This window comes from Pseudorca crassidens, chromosome 19 (assembly GCF_039906515.1).
Source record: "Pseudorca crassidens isolate mPseCra1 chromosome 19, mPseCra1.hap1, whole genome shotgun sequence".
NCBI lineage: Eukaryota > Metazoa > Chordata > Mammalia > Artiodactyla > Delphinidae > Pseudorca > Pseudorca crassidens.
The window spans coordinates 54,532,142-54,550,452 of record NC_090314.1 but is presented as its reverse complement, the minus strand read 5'-3'; the positions used below and the strand labels follow the sequence as shown (position 1 = coordinate 54,550,452).

The 18,311-nt window shown below is 49.6% G+C and overlaps 1 protein-coding gene across 9 annotated transcripts in view; it reads right to left on the bottom strand.

The window, feature by feature from the left end:
- The window catches only part of RBFOX3 (RNA binding fox-1 homolog 3), a 448,026-nt gene that overhangs the window by 126,488 nt on the left and 303,227 nt on the right, over positions 1-18,311 (bottom strand). For 8 of the 9 annotated variants that reach the window (XM_067716017.1, XM_067716012.1, XM_067716020.1 and 5 more), the window contains exon 4: positions 4,271-4,310. The exons of the other annotated variant lie outside the window; for it this stretch is intronic. The gene's annotated coding sequence lies outside the window, so the exon portion shown is untranslated. The remainder of the gene's footprint in view (positions 1-4,270; positions 4,311-18,311) is intronic. 9 annotated transcript variants of the gene reach the window in all.

Below are 18,311 nucleotides of genomic sequence, written 5' to 3'. Positions count from 1 at the left end.
AAGCTAGCAATAGAAGGGAACTAGGAATAGAAGGGAATCTTTGAAAAACCTACAGCTAATATCATACTTGACAATGAAAGGCTTACTATCTTTTGAGATCAAGAATGTCCATTTTCACCACTTCTACTCATTGTTCTACTGGAGGTTCAGTGGAACAAGGCAAGGAAAAGAAATAAAAGGTCTCCAGATTGGGGGCTTCCCTGGTGGCGCAGCGGTTGAGAGTCCGCCTGCCGATGCAGGGGACACGGGTTCGTGCCCCAGTCCGGGAGGATCCCACATGCCGCAGAGCGGCTGGGCCCGTGAGCCATGGCCGTTGAGCCTGCGCGTCCGGAGCCTGTGCTCCACAACGGGAGAGGCCACAACAGTGAGAGGCCCGCGTACCGCAAAAAAAAAAAAAGGTCTCCAGATTGGAAAGGAAGAAGTAAAACTGTCTTTATTCACAGACAGCATGATCATCAATGTAGGAAATCTGACAGAATCTACAAAAAAGCTACTAGAACTAGTAAGTGAGTTTAGCAAGGTTTCAGGATAGAAGATTGATATCCAAAAACATAATTGTATTTCTATACACTAGCAACAAACAATCAGAAATTGAAAGAAAAATACCATTTAAAATAGCATAAAATATGCAATACCTAGGGATACTCCACAAAAATTCACACATTACTAATTACTAGAAATTCAGTCACATATCTCTATAAATTCTCCTAGTGTGGTAACATGAGTCAGATTAAGATATCTTGGTTTTCCCTCCAGTTCGAAGCCCAGACAAAATGTGAGCGTAAGAGGCCTCTCTCATGCTTATTGTCTCCTGGGTCCCACTGGGTTGCAACTACCTGGCTCTATAACTCAGAGTTAGTAGAAAGAGGGATGAGAGTAGTATTTTTTCCCAGGTTGGAGGAAATCCTGGACCACATTTCATCACTAGCCCCATGGAAGAAGAATACAATAAAAGATGAAAATCTAAATGGTAAAGAAATCAAAAAGGGACAGAGAAAAGATCTCTTCAAACCACTTTACTTATGAAAGTATAAAAGTCCTATTCATAGTAGGGTTAATTTTTCCACCACATTCCTTTACATGCTTCTTCCTTATGGGTGAAGGAAGGTGGGAAATTTTGCAACCTAGAGGTTATGCTCCAGCTACAATCACCCACTGCTTGGACCCTTTCTTTAAAAATGAATAAAGTGGCCATTATAAAAAAAAATATGCAGTACCTAGGGATAAATCAGACAAGAGACATGTAAGACCTATACACTGAAAATTGCAAACTACAGATGAGGGACAGGAGCCCCAGTTAACTGGGGAGACACACCTTGTTTATGAGTCAGGAGACAATACTGTTAAGATTCAAGTTGATCTATAGACTCAATGCAATCCGGATCAAAATCCCAGTGGGCATTAAAAAAAAAAATCCATGCGTGGATTCTAAATTTAGGGGACCTAGAATAGCCAATACAACTTAGAAAAAAAAAGAACAAAGCTGGAGGGCTAACATTACCTGATTTTCAGACTTCTTATAAAGCTACAATAATCATGACAGTATGGTATGGCATCAAGGTAAACAAGTAGATCAATGCAACTAAGTCCAGAAATGGACCCACACGTATGTGACAAGGAATTTTTCACCAGGCTGAAAAGGTAATTCAGTGGATAAAGGACAGTTTTTTTTTTTAAATAAGTAATACTGAAATCATGGGCTATCCATATGCAGAAAAATGAACTTGAAGCCATACTTCCCACCGTACACAAAAATGAACTCAACATAAATCATAGACCCAAATGTAACACCTGAAACCTATAAAAAGTTTAGAAGAACGGATAGGAGGAAAAAAGTCTTGGTGACTTTGGGTCAGGCTAAGATTTCTTAGATACAGCATGATCTATGAAGAACACATTAGTAAACTAGGCTTTATCCAAATGAAAAAGTCAGCTCTTTGAAAGGACACTATTGGGAGAATGAGAAGTCAGACCAATTAGAAGAAAATATCTGCAAAGCAGGGGTCTGATAAAGGACTCATATCAAGAATATATAAAGAACTCCCCAAACTCAACAATAAGAAAACAAACCACCCAAAAAATATAGGCAAAGATTTGAACAGACACTTCACCAAAGGAAATTTTGGAACGTCAAACAACCACATGAAAGGTGTTCAACATCATTTGTCATCAGGGTAATGCAATGGAAACCACGACCAAATACCATTTCATACCTGTTAGAATGGTTAAAATTATAAAGACCGATAACACCAAGTGTTGGTGAGAATATAGAACTGTGATCCTCACACCTGGCTGGTGGGAATATGAAATGCTGCAATCACTTTGGAAGACAGTTTGGCATTTACTTAAAAAGTTGAACACACACTTTCCATAGGATCCAGCCATTTCATTCTTGGTATTTTACCCAAGAGAAAAGCAAGCAGGTGCCTATACAAAGACTTGGACACAAATGCTCAAAGCAGCTTTATTTGTAACAGCCCCAAACTGGACACAACCCAGATGTCCTTCAAGGACTAAATGGATAAACAAACTATGGTGCATTCATAGCATGGAATACTACTCAGTAATAAAAAGGATGAACTATGGATGAATACCACCACCTGGATGAATCTCAACATAGCCTGCGTGAAAGAGGCTAAACCCCACCCCCCCAAAAGAGTACATATGGCATGATTCTATTTATATAAAACGCTAGGAAAAACAAACCATTTTATAGTGACAGGAAGCAGATCAGTGCTTGACTGGGAAGAGGGGATTGGGAGAGGGTGGGAGGAAGAGGTTAAAGGGGCATCAGGAAAGTTTCGGGGATGATGAATATGTTCGGTATCTTGACAGTAGCGATGACGTTGTGGGTATAAACATATGTCAAAACATTAAATTGCACACTCTGAATACATGTAGTTGATTGTGTGTGCATTATACTTTGATAAAGCTGATTAAAACACCAAGTTTGCAAAAATTCAAGTCAGCAAATCACTGCATCATTCCTTAGAGCACAAATGGACTCTTTATCCACAGACAGATTCACCTGAAGAAGACTGGTTTGTATGTTTCCACGTAAAATGAGACTCATTTTATAAAGACGGCATGGCAAGAAAGCTGCCATATGTAGCAGCTTTGTGGTTACAATACTCCGTAAGAGCATGAGACCAAGGCTGACTGCACTTTCTCGGTCCCCTCCTACGGAGAAACGCATCGAACACCCACAGAGACAGGACAGCCACTCCCTGGGGACCCTGTCATGCGTCACCCAGGGCCACAAGAAGAGGAGCCCTGATGGAAAGCCAGTGAGCGGGGCCCGCGCTGTCCTCCCCACATAGCCCCTGTGGTCTGCGATGAGCGGTTTCCAGGACAAAGCTCCCTGGCCACGTCAAGCTCCATTTGGCCAACGCCCACTTCTGGGGCAAGCAAGGGTGGGCTTGCAGCAAAAACAATGCAAGAGCGAACACCAAACTAAATTTCCAGTGTTTGGCTCAGGAAGGCGTCAGACTCCTCCCACTTGACAGCGTTACTTCCGTTTCTGATCTGAGAACACGCTTTGCCATCCTTGTCACCTGCAGCCCAAGACCGAGGAGCCCATGAGGAGAAGCCTGCTGGACCCAGGCTTACAAATACACGGCGAACCTGCCTTTTCTAATTTCATTCACAACAAATATACATTATGTTTATAATAACTTTTCCCCCCAAAGTATAACTCTGAAAGTGAACCTACAAAGGAGATCAGCTGCAGGCAGAAGGAACACAGGGACCCAGGGCTCAGGTCACACCTGTCCAGTCCCCCCATGGGGATCGGCACTGGGAACTGAGCCCCCTCCCCGAGAAGACCAGGCCACCGAGGGAAGTCAGACCACCCTGGACCAGTGAGCCTGAGGTGCCCTTGGTTCAGAAGGCTGTGCAGTTCCGGGGTGCACACCTGGGCCCTGAGTACCTGGGGCGGGGGAGGGGAGGGCAGGGACCAGGAAGGAATCAGCACGGCTTCCCTGGCCGCTTGGAGCTGCTAAACAGCGTCACCTTTAAACAAACTCCTGTCCCCTCATTTCCCTGCTGGCTCCTCTGGCTCCCCAGGCCTGCCTTCCCAGGCATTTTGGACAGGCCCATTGGGGGGATGAGCTAAATAAGCCACCCCCGCTTCAGCCTCCACAAATCCCCTCCCTCCAGCGCATAGGAAACCCAGAACCCCCCAGCAGCCATTGTCAGCAGCTCCCAAGATGTTCAACATGGGCACATCTGTCAAAAACTATTCAGGAAAAAAAAGAGAAAGTCTTTATACCTTTTATTCAGCCAATTTTTCCCGAGGCACTGTGGGCTCTCTAAGAAAGAAAAGAGAGAGAGAAGAAGGGGAGAGGATTAGATTTATTGTCGTCATTGCACATCTGGTTGCCGGCTGCGATTTGCTCATTGACTAGCCAAGTCTGGAGGAAGAGGCATTATCTCCCTGGGAGGCCAAGGAAACCTGCCCACGTTAAACTGCACGGCCAGTGTGGCTGGGAGTCTACGTCTGATTTAACAGGCAAAGACAAAGGGAAACAGAACACCGTGGTCCTGTCATCCAGATTTTCCAAACTCATTTTCCCTGCCACTCTGGGGTATTCCTTTGTGTTTTTTTCTCTGTCTTCCCTTTGCCCCAAACTCTGATCTGCCCCCTCTTCTTCTTCCTTACCCCCACCTGGTTTTGAGGTTATCCTCATATGGGGACTTTGTGAATTGTGGATGTGGTGTTTAATCCCAAACTGGGTTCCCCTGCTACCTGCACTGGTTTGTCCCCACCTCCCCAGGTGTCTCTCTGTATGGGGTCATGGTGCTTACATCTATTTTAATATTCGTCAAAGGATAACACAGGGTGGGACTTCCCTGGTGGCGAAGTGGTTAAGAAGCCGCCTGCCAACGCAGGGATCACAGGTTCAAGCCCTGGTCTGGGAAGATCCCACAGGCCGCAAAGCAACTAAGCCCGTGCGCCACAACTACTGAGCCTGAGCTCTAGAGCCCGCGAGCCACACCTACTGAGCCCACGTGCCATAACTACTGAAGCCCACGTGCCTAGAGCCTGTGCTCTGCAACAAGAGAAGCCACCGCAACGAGAAGCTCGCGCACGGCAACGAAAAATAGCCCCCGCTCACCGCAACTAGAGAAAGCCTGTGCGCAGCAACGAAGACCCAACACAGCCAAAAATAAATAAATAAAATAAATAAAAATTAAAAAAGAAAAAAAAGGATAACACAGGGAAAAGTGGAAGAGCTGCTATTGCTTAAAGAGAAGCAAGAGAGTTCTAAATCTCACAAATACATGATTTCAGAAGCCACTGTTGTGTGTTGTTTGGAATTAGGTGCAGCTTCCAGGAGCTTCCATTGGCAGGAGCAGCTCAGAGCTAGTGCCAGACTAGCAGGGGCCAGGCGTTAACTCCTTTTATAATCCAGGAACCTGGGGCCAGAGAGATCAAGGTACTTGCCTAGAGTCACAAAGCTGATTCCTGGGGGCCTGAGGACTGCACACATGTGTCTGGACTCCTAATCCTGCCCTTTTCTCATTGGGCACTTCAGAGATTAGAAATGAGGGTGTGTGTATGTGTGTGCGTGTGTGTGCGTGTGTGTGTGCTTTTTCTGGACTTAAATTTTCCTTATTTTAGTAGTGTTTCATAATTTTATAGGTACATATCTTACACATCCATTTTTATTGTGGTAAAATACACATAACATAAAATTTACCATTTTAGCCATTTTAAAGTGTACAATTCAGTGGTACTAAGTACATTCACATTGTTGTGCAACCACCACCATATCTGGTTCTAGAACTTTTTCATCACCCCAAAAGGAAACCAGGTACCCATTAAGGAGTCACTCCCCGTCGCCCTCTCTCCACTGTGTGTGTATTTCTTTTTTTAAACTGAGCATGAACAGGATAAAAACAAGTGAAAAGCTTCTAAAATCAAAAGGCAGTCAGACTGGACCTCTTTTTTAAGATGTAGAAAATCACCATCATTACCATCATCAATATCACCAGGGAGAGCAGGTAGATGCTGTCACTTATTTTGCACATTTTATGTGCCAGGTGCAGGCACTACTCTTATCATCCCCATTTTTCAGATGAAAAAACTGAGGTGCACTTTGGTTAAGCAACTGCCCCACCACTGGGGCGACCGGGTTTCCCTGGCAGGTTCCCACTGTGCTGCACTCCCTCTCACCCACAAACGGAAAGAGGCACCCTTCTCCGTGGGAAACGAGGGTTAAAAGTGGAAAGAGAACATTTAATGTGTGGAGCCTGCTTGGCCTGTGTTAGAGTTTGTGCAAATCACGCAGGCGATATTTCATGGGAAATCACACCCCCAACCCCCAACCACAGCAGGGAGGGCCGTGGGCCAAGGCGTGGCTGAACTTGAACCACACAAGGAGAGGCCATCACGGAGGTGGCCCCCTATAGCCTCTGTTTGTTGCTCGACATCCTCCCCCACCCTGCCCAGTCAAATGGCAAAAGCAAGTGCTTCTGGCACATGTCTACACGCAGCTCACAAAGTGACTCGATGCGATTGGAAGGCACCGTCGAATGAAGGCGTCATTACAAAACGAGATGGATTGAATCAATCAGCTTTCATCAACTGCCGCCTTCAGTTGATTTGGGGGATTTTCTTATTGTCTTTTTTCTTGTTTTTTTTTTTTTTCTTAGAGTGAGTTTTCCTCCCAGTGCAATTCAATTTGGTTCCATTTAATTCAATCCATCCAGCCCCAGTGAGCAAACACACACACTGGCTGGAGCACAGGTCTGGGCCAAGTGTGTGGGCGTTGGATGTGAGGAGTCTGCTCTGCTGGGCAGGTGGCTGCAGGGCCAGAGAACGAGGGCTAGTCCGGCATTGGGGGTGGGGCAGTTCCTTCCTCCCTGTCCTTGCCTTTCCTCCACCGAAACAACTCCCAAGATCCCTCTCCTTTACCCACTGTGTCCAACCCACAGATTTCCTCTAAGCGCCAGGGAAGCTTCTGGCCCAGAATTCCCCATCTTTGGGCGACATCAGCACAGATCAGGGCTGGCAAGGTATCCCCACCCCCACCCAGCCTCCACTGGTCCTAAGGTCCTGAGTCACTCCTTGAGTTCTCCTAAATGTTTCCCATGGTTACAAGTGTCCTTATTTGGTCAAAGCAAAATATTTGGTACCTATGCCATTTGAACCCAGGGGTTACACCGACGCAGTCCACGTAAGGAATCTCAGAGGCTGGGACCCATGTCCATCTCCAAAGAACCTCCACGTTTTGAAAGACCCAGAACCAGAGGGGTGGCCAGGAGGACGTGCTGAACCTGATGCCTTCACCATCGGTTGGACGTGACGGTCCAGCCTATTTTCCTGGTGCTTCAGGCTGAGCCTCCCTGGCTCTTCCCTTTCCTCTGTCCGGGTACAGAATCTCCAGGGTAATGAAGTTTTCACCTGTGCCTCCCTGGAGGCTCTTGCTACTTGGAAAGGAAGTGGGGCCCGTGTAGACCTGCTTCCTCTGTGGTCTGGCTCTCCTCCTGGTGTGAACCAGACGGGGACGGGCCGACTCTGACGGGGCTTGTCTTGCATTCTGAGACAAACACTGGCTTCTCCCTTCCTCTTCCACGTCCCCGGCATTTCCCATCTTCCCACCCTCTGCCCTCTACTCTCTCACCTCACCCACCCTGTCCCACCACCCCATCTGGGAGAGGAGGGAGGGAGGAGCCAGGGGCTCACCCTGCTGCCCGGGCCTTGCTGACAACATCCACCCGTGTGCGTGCTGCTGGGCCGGGAAATGTGCAGCTGACTCTCAGCCTCACGGTTAGCAAACACGGCTCGCAGCCACTCAGCGGGATAATCAATTATGGAGATTTTTGCCTCCGTGATCAGGTACGTGGAGGAGCACAGCTCATCAGACCAGGGGCGCTGAGTTCCCGAGCACGCCCGTGGAAAACGCTTCCGCAAAGTCCAAACAGAGCAAGACGCATTTACCAAGCTCAGAGGGTCTCCACCCAGCCCAACTCCCACTGCAACAGCCTCTGCACGAAGTCTGCTGAGCTAGAAACTGCAGACTTCCCAGGGGAGACTTGGTGGGCAAGGAGTTACCCAGAGGGGAGCTGCTCTCCGTTTGCTGGGGCGGGACGTCCCCACCTTCTGGCACTCGCCCACTGGACTGTGACTCCCACCCCCACCCCACAGAGGCCATATCTCACCGGCCCCGCGGCCCCAGAGCCTGGTGCAGGGCCAACGTGGACGGAAGCAGTGGATGTTTGGTGGACGCATGAATGAATGAACCATCTGGCAAGCATTTGCCACGAGGGATCGGGACCAGATGACCATTTTGAGAAGCGGGACTGGGTCCTTCTAGAGTGATATTTGCTCCTGGGGGTCCCGTCATGGATGGACACTCACCCCCACGGGGACCATTCCTCATCATCTCCCTGCTCAGTTCTCCTTCACCACAGACTTCACCAGCTCACGGCTTAACCTGCCGCCCTCACCCCTGTTCCCCTCTGATGCCGAGTTCCTCTTGGGCTTTTCTCTGCAATTCTCCTCAAGAGCATTAGTATCTGCCTTTATTCAACCACATCCAAATGACGGAGGTCACCCCCTTTAACCTGTGTTCTCTTCTGTCCTAAACCATTGGATTTTTCAGAAATTAAGCCTCAACTTGCTTGTATCACCCTTGGGATAAAAGAACACGCATCCTGCACCTCTATGTTCATAACAGCCCTATTCACAATGTCCAAGACATGGAACCATACTAAATGTCCATCAATAGACGAATGTATAAAAAAGTTGTGGTACATATATACAATGGAATATTACTCGGCCATGAAAAGGAATGAAATTGAGTCATTTGTTGAGACGTGGATGGATCTAGAGACTGTCACACAGAGTGAAGTAAGTCAGAAAGAGAAAAACAAATATTGTATATTAATGCATGTATGTGGAACCTAGAAAAATGGTACAGATGAACCAGTTTGTGGGGCAGTAGTTGAGACACAGATGTAGAGAGCAAACGTATGGACACCAAGGGGGGAAAGTCGTGGGGGGGTGGGGATGGTGGTGTGCTGAATTGGGCAATTGGGATCGACATGTATACACTGATGTGTATAAAATTGATGACTAATAAGAACCTGATGTATAAAAAATAAAATAAAATAAAATTCAAAAAATTTAAAAAAAACCTCAAAAAAAAGAAGATGTGGCATATATATTCAATACACACACACACACACACACACACACACACACACACACACGTACACAATGGAATATTACTCAGCTATAAAAAAGAATGAAATAATGCCATTTGCAGCAACATGGATGGACCAAGACATTATCCTACTAAGTGAAGTAAGTCAGAAAGAGAAAGACAAATACCATATGATATCACTTATATTGGAATCTAAAATACAATATAAATGAACACGTCTATGAAAGAGAAACAGACTCACAGACAAAGAGAACAGACTTGTGGTTGCCAAGGGGGATGGGGGATGGGGGGCATGGATTGGGAGCTTGGGATTAGCAGATACAAACTAGTATATATAGGATACATAAACAATAAGGTCTTACTGTATAGCACAGGGAACTATATTCAATATCCTGTGATAAACCAGAATGGAAAAGAATATATATATATATATATATATATGTGTATGTATGTATGTATAACTGAGTCACTTTGCTGTACACCTGAAACTAACACAACATTGTAAATCAACTATTGGGTTGGCCAAAAAGTTTGTTTGGTTAGTAAATACATTGTTCGATAAAATTCTTGGTGAAAATGAAAAATGTCTTTCAGTTTTACTTAAAAACAAATGAACATTTTGGCCAGCCCAATATAATTCAATAAAATTGAAAAAAAAAGAACACTCATCTATTAGTAAAATCCATTTTTAGTGTGGGTCATGCAAAATGACTTGCCAGAAAAACTCCTCTCCCATTGTGGCCCAGACGCCCCCTCACTGGTGGCGCTCCCCTGGCACACCCTGGACTTCCTCCCTCCCCTTCCCAGCCAGGTGCCGAGTCACTTGACTGTGGGGCAGGGGTAGAAAGGTATGGAGAAAGTGTAACATGTATTTGTGACTGGTTGTGACTCCAGCTATTTGCTAAAATTATTTACTAGTAGCCGTCTTGTCTCTTATTTATTGAGCATCTATTATGTGCCAGACACTGAATATACAAGCCTCAGATCAGCCCATGAGGTAGGCATTATTATCCCCGGTCTCCTGATGAGAAAAAGGATGCGCAGATATTTATCCAGGTCCATTTCACTTTAAGTCCCAGTCCACTACACCACACCCTCCTGCACTTTTAGAGAAGAGGGTTTGGAGAATCCATCATTGTGGAATACCTGTGTTCTTAGCTCCACTGGAAAGAATAACCCAGTCCGCCACAGATGCCTGTGTTCCAGGACAAACAGGAAATGGCCTGTCCTGTCAGGGGTGTTTGGGAGAGGAAGAGCTTGTTGATGCTGAAGGCGCTGAGGAGGCTGCCAGTGACAACACAGACCCATTTCTGCAGGACGAAGCTTGGGTGTCTGAGTCAGCTCAGGCTGCCATAAAAAAATACTGCAGCCTGGGGGGCTTAAATAGTTCTGGAGGCTAGAAGACTGAGATGCAGGTGCCGGCGTGGTTGGGTTCTGGTGAGAGCCCACTTCCCTGCTTGCAGACAGCTGCCTTCTTGCTGTGTCCTCACACAGTAGGGAGAGAGCTGTGGTGTCTCTTCAAATAGGAAGGGCACTAATAAAGGCACTGATCCCATCATGGGACCCTATGCTCATGACCTCATCTAACCCTAATCACCTCCCAAAGACCCCACCTCCTAACACTATCACAGTGGGGGTTAGGGCATCAATCCACAAATTTGGGAGAACACAAATGTTCAGTCCGTGGCACGTTCCCCACCTTCACTCTTTCCTTTGCCGTTTTCTTTCTGCATCTTCCCAAATGTGCAGCGCTGGTGCTGGGCTCTTGCTTAAGATCAGAGCAGATTTATCTGGCGTCGTACACGTTGCTGCAGTGCCGTCGCCAGCCCAGGAAGGATCTCAGGGGCCCCTTGCCTACCGTGGTCATGCTACTGCTTAGGGTCTCTGCTCAGAGAGCCTGGTGCCCACCCCCACCTTGACCTTCTGGGGAGGAACAGGCCAGGTGGATGGTATTGAGGCAGCATTAAACACCCTGCCTGTCCACTGCTACTCCTGCTGTATTACTTTGGATTTTATTAAATAGCCTATTTTGTGCTCTAAGAGGAACTGGAGGTGAACGGTGCAGTTTTATAAATAAAAAATTAACCGTGGGTGCCTTAAACACGACTTTTGATGATGGCCATCACAACGCCAGATCCACCTCAATTTAAAGGTGTTTTTTTTTCCTTTTTATGAAAAGAAATTCACCTTTGGAGAGAAGAGGAGAGGACAGGAGACGAGAGTGGAGGGAAGAGATGGGGTGGGGAGAGGAAGGCTGCTGGCTCCTGGCTCAGAGACCCCGAGGCACTGAAAGGGAGACTGGGGAGTTCTAGCAGGTTCTGGCCATCAGTGGTTGCAGGGCCCACTGGGGTTCTGAGCACACAGGGAACAGGGCCACCAGGGGAAGAGCCACCCCCCGATGGGCCCTCACAGGGCGTCAGGGCAGGAGCGAGGTTACTCTGTGCTCAGAGCAGCCCAGACCCCTCTCCCAGGAAGGCTAGGCAGAGATTAGGGCCCCCCCCAGCCACAGTCCCCACTTCAAGGTCCTCCAAGGCCTTTCGTCCTGCTCCAGGGCACAGGGAGCAGGTGGGTCCATCTCACCCTCTGCCCGAAGGGCGGCCCTGTGGGCCCTGCAGCAGTAACAGCACAGCTGACACCTGCTGAGTGTGCAGGCAGAGGGTGGGGAAAGCCCAGCAGCCCATTGTGGGTCCACTGGTCCCAGAGCGCATGTGGCTTTGGTGCCCAATGTCTGCCAAACCCTTCTGTCTGTTTGTGACTCCCCGGCAGTCCCTCCTCTGACCTGTGGACAGCTGGCTCTCCCGGCTGTGATGCACTTTGCAAACTCCTGAGCTTCAAGATCCCCACCCGGCCCAGCCTCATGGCCCCTGTGCTGCCTCGGCCTTTGCCAGCAGCCCCGATGCTGTCAATTGCTCATGCTGTGTAGGAGGCTCTGTCTGGTGGGATGAGGTCAGCAGGCAGCTGGTGCAGAGGGCCCTGGGGAAGGTGCTTCTCCACGTTAGCTGAACTCAGCAGGGACATGGGACTCGAGTGAGCTCACTGGTCACAGGGCCAGTGGCATTTCCAGCATCTGAGCTGTCTGCCAGCACTACTGCATGTCACCCTTCTGTCCCAGGGTTGGCCAGGAGCAGAAAGTGAGGCCCAGGGAGGGAGTTTTCCCAAGGTGGACACAGCTCCGAAGGATCAAAGCTGGGACAAGAATGTCCAGTGCCACCAGGCAGATGGCAGATGGTGTGGGGCAGGGACCAGAGAACCCGCTGTGGACACGGAAACCATCCAGGGGCCAGAGTCACAGAGGAAACGTGGGAGAGTAGGGGTGTCACCTCCTCCCTGAGGAGCTTTCCAACACACAATCCCTATCGCCAAGAGCCCCGCAGTGGGTTATTTCAGCAAGTCTACGGAACCCACTTGGCCGTCAGCCCATGGAGAAGATGCCAGCTGCACTGGGTAGAATGGTACCCCCAGAAATGTGTGTCCCCCTGGAACCTCAGAATGGGAGAGAGGGTCTTTGCAGATGCAGCCAGTTAAGGGTGAAGATGAGATCATCCTGGATTAGGTAGGTCTTAAGTCCAATGAGAGTGTCCCCATAAGAACCAGAAAAGGGGCAGACACAGGCACAGAGAGGCCATGTGACAACAGAGGCAGGGACTAGAGTGATGTGGCCACAGGCCAAGCAAAGCCTGGGCCTCCAGAAGCTGGAAGAGACAGGAAGGATCCTCCCCTAGAGCCTTTGGAGGGATCGTGGACCTGCTGACACCTTTATTTCAGGCTTCTGGCCGCCAGAACTGTGAGAGAATAATTTCAGTTGCTGTAAGCCCCACAGTTTGTGGAAATGTGTGACGGCAGCCCCAGGACACTAATCTGCCAGCCTTCTCCAAACGCCTTAGAACGATCACGACATTTGCCCCAACCCTGCTGCACCTCTCTTGTCCTGGCCTGGGCAGCCTGGGCCCAGACCCCAGCAGCCCTTCCTCCTACTCACTGGCCCTCTGTGACGCCATTCTGATGATGCCCACTCTCCAATGGTCACCCCTCCGAGAGCTGTTCTTTCTAATGCAAACTAGAGGGGTGGAGAGGCCGCAGCTGAGCTGTGGTCCGAGGAGGATGCCGCACGGCGCGCTGGTGTCTTGCAAGCGGATTCTGAGAAACATCTTTCAGGCTGAAACCCAGGAAAACCACTGCTCCCTTGACGGGTATTTTGTATCCACTTTTTAAAAATAAATTTATATGTTTTTGGCCACGTTGGGTCTTTGGTGCTGCGTGCGGGCTTTCTCTAGTTGCGGCGAGCGGGGGCTGTTCTTCATTGTGGTGCATGGGCTTCTCACTGCAGTGGCTGCTCTTGTTGTGGAGCACGGGCTCTAGGCATGCGGGCTTCAGTAGTTGTGGCACTCAGGCTCAGTAGTTGTGGCTCGGGGGCTCTAGAGCACAGGCTCAGTAGTTGTGGCGCACGGGCTTAGTTGCTCCGTGGCATGTGGGATCTTCCCGAACCAGGGCTTGAACCCGTGTCCCCTGCATTGGCAGGCAGATTCTTAACCACTGCACCACCAGGGGAGCCCTTGAATCCACTTTTTAATTTATTTGGGGTTTTGGGGGTTTTGTTTGATTTTTTATTATGGTAAAATATATGTAACAAAAAATTGACCATTTTAACCATTTTTAGGTATACTGTTCAGGGGTAAATACACTCACACTGTTGTGCAATCATCACCACCGTCCATCTCCAGAACTTCTTCATCCTCCCAAACTGAAACTCTGTCCCCATGAAACACTGACTCTCCATCCTCTCCCCCAGCCCCGGCGCCTTCCATCCTCCTTTCTGTCTCTGTGAATTTGACTCCTCCAGGGACCTCCTCTGAGTGGAATCACACAGTATTTGTCTTTCCGTGACTGACTCATTTCACTGAGCACAGTGTCCTCACAGCTCCTCCATGTTTCAGCAGGTGTCAGAATTTCATACCTTTTACAGGCTAACATTCCACTATGGACAGACCACATTTTGTTTATTCATCTGTCGATGAACATTTTAAGCCACTTTTGAAGACAGCGAGAATCATACAATCAGCCATGTTTCCCATTTTTCTTTGGCTGCTGGCAAGTTCAGAAAAGAGAAGAAATGGGGCTCAACCTCGCTAGTTGTATTTCAAAGCCCCGACAGCCGTCTTTTCCCTTCCTATTTCTCTTTTTCTGTTCTCTAATCTTGACTTCTACCTGCTGACACATTTCTATTTTATTTAGTGTGGTTATGAAAATGGATGCAAAACCGTCTATGGGACACGATGGGGATACCAGGTAGAAGCGTTCGCCAGCTTATGTTCTCCAAGTTGTCCTCGATGCCACACCAGCTTGTGTATCCCCTGAAGAGTGCTCAGCGTTACAGCTCCTGTCTCCAAGTTCATTCATTCACTCATTCACTCAGCAAACATGTATCGACTCCAGGAGGAGGGGCACGGCAATGCGCACAGCTCGGACTGTGGGGTGTGAACACCTTTGTCTGGTTTCCTGGTCGCGTCCGTGTGCTGGGGTCTGATTTCGCTGAGGAGGCTGTTCTTTCTAATGAAGGTAAAGGGCCCCGTCTGAGCTGTTCCCCGGGGAGCCGGGGGCTGCCACGTTCTCTTCAAAACTCGGCTGAAATGGAGTTCGGCGATGGCCAAGTCTGGGCGGCCGTCCAGTCTCCACTTGGCTCCTGTCCCTTCTGTTTCTTTAAAAGCCGGCGGCCCCTGCGCATGGAGAGTCCGCCAGGGCTGTGTTCAAAATCACAGTTGGGATGTGTCGCCTTGTAGGTGATGCTTGGAAACCTGATGATGTACTTACAGCCTCTCCTTAGTAGGGCAGGTCTGGCTGGAGGACACAACCCCTCGGCATAAGCAGTGGGTGGGATGCTGCCCAGTTGCGCCCTGAACAGAACGGGTCGGGGGTGGGGAGTGTGGTGGAGACCGGGGAGGGGCTGAGTAAATACACAGGACAGACAGCACCATTCAGCACACAGACGGTCTGCTATACTAGCTTCTTAGATGAGCATGTTTTTCTATCAATAATTTAGACATATCCTTTCTCCTTTGGGAGATGGGCAAAATCTCATTTCCTGAGCAAATCCCCTAAGAAACCAACCTGTTCATTCCTCTAAGATTTTCAGAAATCTGTCTCGATCAACCTACTTATAAAAGTAGAGACTTGGCTGAGAGGGCTGGGAGCTGGGTGCCAGGACAGCTGTCTGCACAGCCCATGGGAGCCAGGCGGAGTCCAGGCAACGTCCCAGGACCACGCTGGGAAGTGCAGCCAGCCCCGTCCTCCTCCACTAGTGCCTTCTGTAAATGCCACAAGGAAGATGTGCAGAGTACAGAACCGTACTGTTTGACTTTAACACAACAACTAGATAATCGCTTGAAGAAATAGAGAAAAGTCAGGCAGAGATTGTCCATCTTAGGAAAAATCTTGGGATGAGGTATCTTCAGCTTTTTCCCGCTCCCCAAAGGGGAGAGAAGTCCCTGGTTGTGCTGGGCGCTTATGTTGGAGGTTAATCCACAATCCGGTCCCACCTGGGATGACTGGGAAACCTTTGGCAAGTTTCTCAACCTCTGAGTGCCTTAGTTTACTCACCTGTAAAGTGGGATGACAACAGTGCAGCCCCCATGGTGCCTTTGTGAGGAGTAAAGGAGAACAGGCTTTAGCATGACACCTGGCGCATTACTGGGGAGGATTTCACCCCAGTAATGAGGTAGTGAGTTTTATTTATTTATTATTTGTATTTATTTTTGGCTGCGTTGGGTCTTCGTTGCTGTGCATAGGCTTTCTCTAGTTGCAGCGAGCAGGGGCTACTCTTCGAGCGGGGGCTACTCTTCGTTGTGGTGCGCGGGCTTCTCATTGTGGTGGCTTCTCTTGCTGCGGAGCATGGGCTCTAGAGTGTGTGGGCTTCGGTAGCTGTGGTGCGCGGGCTCAGTAGTTGTGACGCACGGGCTTAGTTGCTCTGCAGCATGTGGGATCCTCCCGGACCAGGGCTCGAGCCCGTGTCCCCTGCATTGGCAGGCGGATTCTTAACCACTGTGCCACCAGGGAAGCCCCGAGGTAATGAGTTTTAAAAGTGAAACCAAGGCTGCCCTGTCTTTGGCAGGAGGACCCCCTTCCTGCCGGGTCCTATTTCTGAGCTGGGACTTGCCACCACAGGCTGGGGAGGGATCTTCCTGCCAGCGTGGCCACGGCAAGGCCCCCTCCCCTGGGTCGGCAATGTCGCAGGCCTTCCCCTTCTTTCAGCTGACAAAGGACACCTGAAACCTCTAAACCACCAAGCCCTGAAAACCCACGGCTGCAACGGCCGTGAAGCCTGGGACCTCGGGCACAGCCAACCACCACCTGCTGCTGGAACGCCGGTGGCCGAGGAGCGCTTAGGTCCTCAAAGTCACACATTTGTGCTCGGGCTGCAGATTCGGGGGCAGGGGGAGGTACTGAGCTGTGAGTCAAGTCAGAGCCCACACCCACACCTCCCTCTGTTCAGTGCGTCCTGGGTGGCCCTGCTCCAACCCTGCTGCATAACCATGTCTTTTATCTTCTGTAACCTGAAGCTTCATACCTGGGGCCTCGCTCACCCTGGAGGGACCATCTCTCCCAGGGCTGGCTAATTCCTAGAGATGGCAGACAACTCCCCCAGCCCATCCTGCATGTACAAACCAACCAACCCAGAGCCCACACCCACACCTCCTCTACGGGGCTCTCACACTCCAGGCCACTGTCCACCTGCCCTAACCACCCCAGGGCCAGGTATCAGACAACTTGGCACAGTCCGTATGCCCAGAACCCACTGAAATTACTCAACTAGCCCAACCTAAGCCTGCTCACCCTGCCTCACCTGTCTGTTCCCTTGGAAACCACAGTCCAGGCTCTTGCCCACATTTTCCGGCTCCCTCTGTCTTCTGACCCATCCTGGTGCTGCCCCACATTGCCCTGTGTGGCATGCCTCCTGTTTCTAGGGAACTGTGAGTATAAAGTCTTCTCCTGGCATGGCAGGCATTTTCGTGTCTGTGTGTCCTATCCCACCTGATTCAAACACATCCTGGGTCCCCTTAACACCTGCCAGACTCATCCTCCCAGCTGCACTCGCTGGTTTCTCCCTCAGCGTCCTGGCTCTTGCAGGAGGGATCCGGTTTTAGGGGGTGACACCCAAGTGCTCCCCTGAGGGTGGGGGAAGAGTCAGTTAGCGCTTGGCGCACCTTAGAGGCTGCTGGCTCGACCCGATTGCCACTGTCAGACCTCCTCAAAAAGACTATTACTGCTCAGCAATTACCTTTTGGGATTAACCCATCTCTGCCCACTTTACCAATTTCAGAGTCTCCTACTGGAATCGGCCTCAGAAGTAAAAAGTGAACCTGGACTTCTATCAGACCCATGTCCCTGGGAGCGTCTGCCTGAGACTAACCCTTGTTGACAAGCAGGTAATTGGGGATTGTGCCCATATCGACAATTGGGCCTATTTAATAATAGATGGCCGCTGTCTTCTGCTCACCAAAAGCCTTTACTGAGATGGATGGAGAGGATGGTCATTTGTGTCTTTATGCATACATCCCTGAGGTCCTGAGGCTAATGGTCAGGACTCTAAATAGTAATAACAAAAATGGGGGGAGAGCTTCAAGATGGCGGAGGAGTAAGACGTGGGGATCACCCTCCTCCCCACAAATACATCAAAAATACATCTACATGTGGAACACCTCCTACAGAACACCTACTGAACGCTGGCAGAAGACCTCAGACCTCCCAAAAGGCAAGAAACTCCCCACGTACCTGGGTAGGGCAAAAGAAAAAAGAATAAACAGAGACAAAAGGACAGGGACGGGACCTGCACCAGTGGGAGGGAGCTGTGAAGGAGGAAGGCTTTCCACACACTAGAAGCCCCTTCACAGGGCGGAGACGGCGGGTGGGCGGTGGGGAGGAGCTTCGGAGCCGCGGAGGAGAGCGCAGCCGCAGGGGTGCGGAGGGCAAAGAGGAGAGATTCCCACACAGAGGATGGGTACCGACCATCACTCACCAGCCTAAGAGGCTTGTCTGCTCACCCGCCGCGGCGGGTGGGGGCTGGGAGCTGAGGCTCAGGCTTCGGAGGTTGGATCCCAGGGAGAGGACGGGGGTTGGCGGCGTGAACGCAGCCTGAAGTGGGCT